Below are 6,582 nucleotides of genomic sequence, written 5' to 3'. Positions count from 1 at the left end.
GGTTTCGAATCCGTCCCTGTCCGGATCGAACGGCGGGAAGGCACACGGTACGCCGTTCTGTTGTATCTTGTCTTGTCCTTTTTCCTCAGCCATTGTCGTTTCCTCTTGTATAGCCTGTTTACGTAAGAGTTGTGGGTTACTGAGAAACATCAACGGACAATTCCAGAAAGACACGTGGTGCCAGGGATGACCAATGACAATGATTGATAGAACTGGTGACGTATTATTCACTGAGTAGGGTGATGAAAATTGTCTTGTAACGTTGCGTATGATAGGCCGAGAAATAACATCCGATTCTATTCTTAGTCCTTCACCGGATTCTGAAGTCCGCTTGTAAAAAGGTCGAGGTCGTAAAAGTGATAAAAAAGGGTGTGCGAGTAAACTTCAAGCAGATATTGTCGTAACAGGAATATGGGGTCACGATGTCAAAGGTCAAGATATTCCCGTCCTAACATCTGCTTGGAGATGGCAGGCGACTTTATACAGTACATATTAAAACGGCGCGGGAAAATTCATCATATCATTTTGATGCCGTATAATTTGTAGTCTGTGACAGAACCAACAGCCGACAAAGATCTAAGAAAACCTTTTCTTTAAGAACTTAAGAAGACAGCTGAACATTGCGCGACACAAGGTGTACTACTCTCCAAGCAGAGGTTAGGCTCCGGCTGTTTTTTTGCGTTAATTTTTTTTAATCGTTTTTATCGGGCTTTCTATTTTGTATTGTATCTAGCTGTGTCAAACCAAACGGTGGAGAGTAATGATCGATGTACCACAAACCCATGCCAAGAATGTCCTCAATTTGGATCCAGTTTATTGTACTACGAACGGTTCTTAAGTCTACAGGACTACAGCCGACAAGGGTCTAACTTGAAATGTTGAAAATAAATATTTCTTTCGTAACGAGACAGTTGAAGTTTGTACGACACGTGCGCGACCATCCCAAGAATGTTCGCGGTCGTACGACAATCATACAACGAGTGGGACCTAGGAGACCGAGCGTTATCATAACACATTCGAGGTTTAATAGCTGACCAATTATTGTCCGTCCCAATCTACCATGATACCCAAAACAAAACCGTCGGAATACAACTGGCCATCCTGCGCAGAGCACGTTGTTTGCGGTTTGCTATGTCTTTTCTGCTGTTTTGCGCTGTTTTCTTTTCGCCCTGTGTTATTTGTACGGCCAAGCTTAATCGGTACGCAAATCAGCACAGCCTAAAGCCACAGAAAATGCTTTTCTTGGTAGCCACCCAGTGGGCCTGTGCACGAGGCTTGGTTTTATGGTGGCACGATTTGGACTGCAGTTCTGGTAAGAGTCGCTTGGACAGAGTCGCTTGTCTAGACAAGAGTCGCATTTCTGCATGGTGTAGCAGTTTTGTCAATCACGAGCAGAAATGAAACACGTGGAACTGTAGCTGAGTTATTAGATTAAACAAAGGAATTCCTTCTAACCCCTTGGATAGACTTTCCTATTCTCCAAGCAGAGGTTGAGTCGCGGAGATACTGTAAATGCCGAAATGTTCGCGGTTTTCGCGGTGGCCACACGGCACGAAAAACGGTATTTAAGGATGCTGAAACCATGCGTAATGTTGACGTATTTTCCTCCTTTACGGATCTATACAACACTTATACGAGTACGTAAATATTGCCTTTAAGTGGTCTTTCTGTAGGTCCGTGTTAGTCCTTATTTTCCGGTTTTCCCGTTGTCTTTCAGCAGCTTAAAGATGTTGTAAATGATTTTTAAAACCCCCTTAAAACTTGTTTAAAGTTCACGTTTATTTGATCTAAAGCCTCTTTACGTCTCATATACAATTGCATTAAGTGGATTATAACGTGTGTTTTAGTGCCTTTTCAGCAGCTTAAAGTTGCCATAAATATATATTAAAACGCCCTTAAGACATGTTTAAACTTCACGTATATTTGATCTAAAGCCTATTTACGTCTCATATACGTGTGCATTAAGTGGATTATAACGTGTGTTTAGCTGCCTTTTCAGCAGCTTAAATTTGCCATAGATACTTATTAAAACGCCCTTAGGACATGTTTAAACTTCACGTTTATTTGATCTAAAGCCTGTTTACGTCTCATATATGTGTTCATTAAGTGGATTATAACGTGTGTTTAGGTGCCTTTTCAGCAGCTTAAATTTGCCATAAATACTTATCAAAACGCCCTTAGGACATGTTTAAACTTCACGTTTATTTGATCTAAAGCCTATTTACGTCTCATATACGTGTGAATTAAGAGGATTTAATGTGTCTATATTTTTCTTTTTAGCAGCTTAAAGTTGTCATAAATACGTACCAAAACACCCTTAAGACATGTTTAAAGTTCCCTCTGTACGTCTCATATACGTGTGCATTAAGGTGTGGATAAGTGCCATTTTAGGAGAATAATCATTAGCACATTTCAAAGCAAGAAAATACAATGGATGAAACTTTAAAATTTTATTGAATTACGAGAAAGCATTACATGGAAAAGTAAAAAAAAAAACCTACAGCCTACTAGGTATTTGTGGCCTTTCATTCTGATGTAGTCGGCAGTTGAAACAATCACAACGGTTGCGCAATTCCGTGCAGCAGTCCACAGTCCCATTTCCAGTGTCGGGTGAAGCGTCTCGGCGTAAGTTAAAAAGAGCACACATGTACAGTTCCATCTGGTCACCACAGGAATAAGAATCCGGTAAGATCTAGAGGATCCTAGAGTAGTGGCCGATATGACTCGTGTTGTTGGATGGTCCTGGATTCTGTGAACGCGAAACATGTTCAGCTTGCAGTGTCGGCTTCTATTAATCCGGATGGTGCAAGGGCCGTGATTTCCATTCTGTGTCGATTTCCAACAACAACAGCTTGTACAGAATGATAGCCACCTCGTATCTTTGAGTCAAATTCCGTCACCGGGGGTCCTAGGCGGTAAAAGCGGTGTTGCGGCCACAACTTGCGGGCTAGAGCAGGCCCAAACTTTCTTCAATACTTCTCTTCAAAAATGAAGGCCTGGAAAATAACCGCTCCTTGTCGTACGTATGGCCCGTAAATTTGAACCCCCCACTCTTTTCTGCCATTGGATACATCCTATCACATGACACAGCTGTGCCACAGACGGACCAAGGAAGTTCAACCTCCTTGGACGGACGGAGGCGTGCGCACCATGGCGAGTACGAAATAACGCTGAATAAATTTACATCTTGCCTGCCCAAACAAACACGAGCAACACGAGAAGACACCGCCTGTGTGCACAAACTGTTCTTTCTCGACGCTTGCTTGTAGATAAAGAAATAAACATTTTTCGTACATTTACCTGTAGTAAGAACTGCTTGCCGTTTTATAGAGAAAGCACAACTCACTGCACAAAACGGTATACCTACTACATCCTTATTCTTCAAGCAGAGGTTGAGTCGCGGAGATATTCATAGCAGTAGTCCGGATTTCTACCGTCTCTTAGCTCGAGTGTCAACATGCCACAAAGAAAACCTCACCCTGATTTAGACCCTGGAATTTCAGAACATATATATGCGGTATAAAATAAAAAGGAAAGGGTCTCCTCCTGTTCGCATAAACTGCGCTTCAAACATGCCGTATGTTCAGCAGAAAAAGGCACCGTTTCATAAAACCTTTGAGACGGTGTTAGCTAATAGATAAAACGGGGGTAGTACCCCCAAGTTTGCTTAAGCTACGCGGATTCAAAGATTAAACATGTCGTATGTTCAACAGAAATACGCAACATTTCATATACGTCTTGGCAACATATAAGCTAAACGGGGGAGGTCTCCCCTAGTTCGCTTAAACTGCGCGGATTCAAAGATTAAACTTGTTGTATGTTTTACAGAAATACGCAACATTTCATATACGTTTTGGCAGCATATAAGCTTAACGGGGGAGGTCTCCTCTACTTCGCTTAAACTGCGCGGATTCAAAGATTAAACTTGTTGTATGTTTTACAGAAATACGCAACATTTCATATACGTCTTGACAACATAAAAGCTAAACGGGGGAGGTCTTCCCTAGTTCGCTTAAACTGCGCGGATTCAAAGATTAAACATGTCGTATGTTCAACAGAAATACGCAACATTTCATATACGTCTTGGCAACATATAAGCTAAACAAGGTAGGTCTCCCCTAGTTCGCTTAAACTGCGCGGATTCAAAGATTAAACATGTCGTATGTTCAACAGAAATACGCAACATTTCATATACGTTTTGGCAGCATATAAGCTAAACGGGGGAGGTCTCCCCTAGTTCGCTTAAACTGCGCGGATTCAAAGATTTAACTTGTTGTATGTTTTGCAGAAATACGCAACATTTCATAGACGTCTTGACAACATAAAAGCTAAACGGGGGAGGTCTCCCCTAGTTCGCTTAAACTGCGCGGATTCAAAGATTAAACTTGTTGTATGTTTTACAGAAATACGCAACATTTCATATACGTTTTGGCAGCATATAAGCTAAACGGGGGAGGTCTCCCCTAGTTCGCTTAAACTGTGCGGATTCAAATATTAAACATGTCGTATGTTTTACAGAAATACGCAACAGTTCATATACGTTTTGGCAACATATAAGCTAAACGGGGGAGGTCTCCCCTAGTTCGCTTAAACTGCGCGGATTCAAAGATTAAACTTGTAGGTTTTACAGAAATACGCAACATTTCATATACGTTTTGGCAGCATATAAGCTAAACGGGTGAGGTCTCCCCTAGTTCGCTTAAACTGCGCGGATTCAAATATTAAACATGTCGTATGTTCAAAAGAAATACGCAACATTTCATATACGTTTTGGCAACATATAAGCTAAACGGGGGAGGTCTCCCCTAGTTCGCTTAAACTGCGCGGATTCAAAAATTAAACATGTCGTATGTTCAAATGAAATACGCAACATTTCATATACGGCTTAGCAAATATATTAACGGGGGAGGTCTTCCCTTCGTTGCGTAAATGACGGTTCGAAATAAATTATATATATGGCATCCTTCGGTCAATATTGACCATGGTATACGCAACATCTCATATAACGTAAAAGAGCGCATATAAGCTAACCGTGAGAGGTTCTCCCCTGTTCGAATTAAACCTTGCGCACAGAAAGTTTGAATACGTCAAATGCTTTCGGAATAGCTAAAAAACACAGACGATTATTGTATTTGACTTTGTATTGTATTGTATTTGTATTTGCTGAGGTATAAACATAACATTTTGTACCAGAAAGCGCAATAATTTTCAGTTTTGACTGTTATAAAACAGATGACGCAATGTTTTATCTAACACCAGACAAAGGCTTATTACATTTGACTTAGCCGGTTAACATGTATTTTGTAACAGATCTAGAGAAACGGTTTTTGTCCGTAAAGAAACACAACAGATTAAGTTAGATTTACAAACGCTGAAATCTTCCGTAAATGCCAAATGTATGTTTCCGATGCCTTTAATAGATCTTAAAATCTGCTGAAATATTTCTCCGCCTTTAAGGGCTTTATACGTATCTCTGAAACTTTGCTTAAAAAGTTGTTTTCGTGCTGTGCCACTTCAACGCGCGAACTTAGAACCACCGCGAAGATTTTTCCATTATAGTTTTTTTGGTACAGTCTATGGCATTTCCGCGAATTTAAAACCACCGCGAACGCTCCATTTCCCCACTACCGCGAAAGTAAATCCGCCCTCCTCTCTATAGAAGAAGACTTCCCCCCGACAAAGCGGAAGTCAAGGAGCGCGGAAAAGTTTTCCCCCGGCATTAGAGACCCCCCCCCCCCCCCAAAAAAAAAAAACACCAGCCATACTTGAAAGGTACTACGAAGGCTTTTCGTTTAGAGATCTTTAGAACCCAGGAGTTGGCCATCGATGCAGTCTGGCGTTTTGAAGCCTGCTATGCAATTCATATTTAGGCCGTATGGGGGCTTCAAGTCGGTCCAAAGTACATGTATATGAAATATGAGAGAACTATATTTGCATGTTCCTGCCCACATGGGCTATTTGCAGTGATTCAATAGTATTGCATAGGATACTAAAGACTAGATACTATTACAGGTAGTGCTACAATCAAACAATTGGATAAAAAAATCTAGAGCTATGCTATTACTAAAACTATTGTTTACATGCCTCTTCCCTCTTTTTAAAACAAGTATATACGAACTCACAGAGTTTTTGTTGTACAATGTTGTCTCTGGCTGTCATTATATATACAAATAGTTCGCCTATTGATAACTGTTTGCATCGGGGGTCTACAATTAGAACACTGAAAAGAATTGCGTAATATATCACTGTATATGGGACACTCTAATAGAAAATTGACTTCATTTTCTATAAGGTTGGAGTTATAAAGTGTACAGAGTCTGTCATTCGGAGAATATGAATGAATGAATGGAAGGTAGCCTATCAGTTTGATTTCCCGTTCTCCGTAGGGAAAGCCGTATCTCCGAGCAGATTCCACGGTAGCATAAGATACTATCAAAAGCTGCCAGAGGATTGTAGCCAGCTTATATAGGATTGTGCTTTTGATGCTATCTCATGATGCTACCGTAGGTTCTTCTTGCAGATTAGGGAAAGCCGTCTTATTCGCATTATCCATTTTTTTTTATATAAATTTATATAACTAAG

Source organism: Branchiostoma floridae, chromosome 6, assembly GCF_000003815.2.
Source record: "Branchiostoma floridae strain S238N-H82 chromosome 6, Bfl_VNyyK, whole genome shotgun sequence".
NCBI lineage: Eukaryota > Metazoa > Chordata > Leptocardii > Amphioxiformes > Branchiostomatidae > Branchiostoma > Branchiostoma floridae.
Note: the sequence above shows the minus strand (reverse complement) of the source record.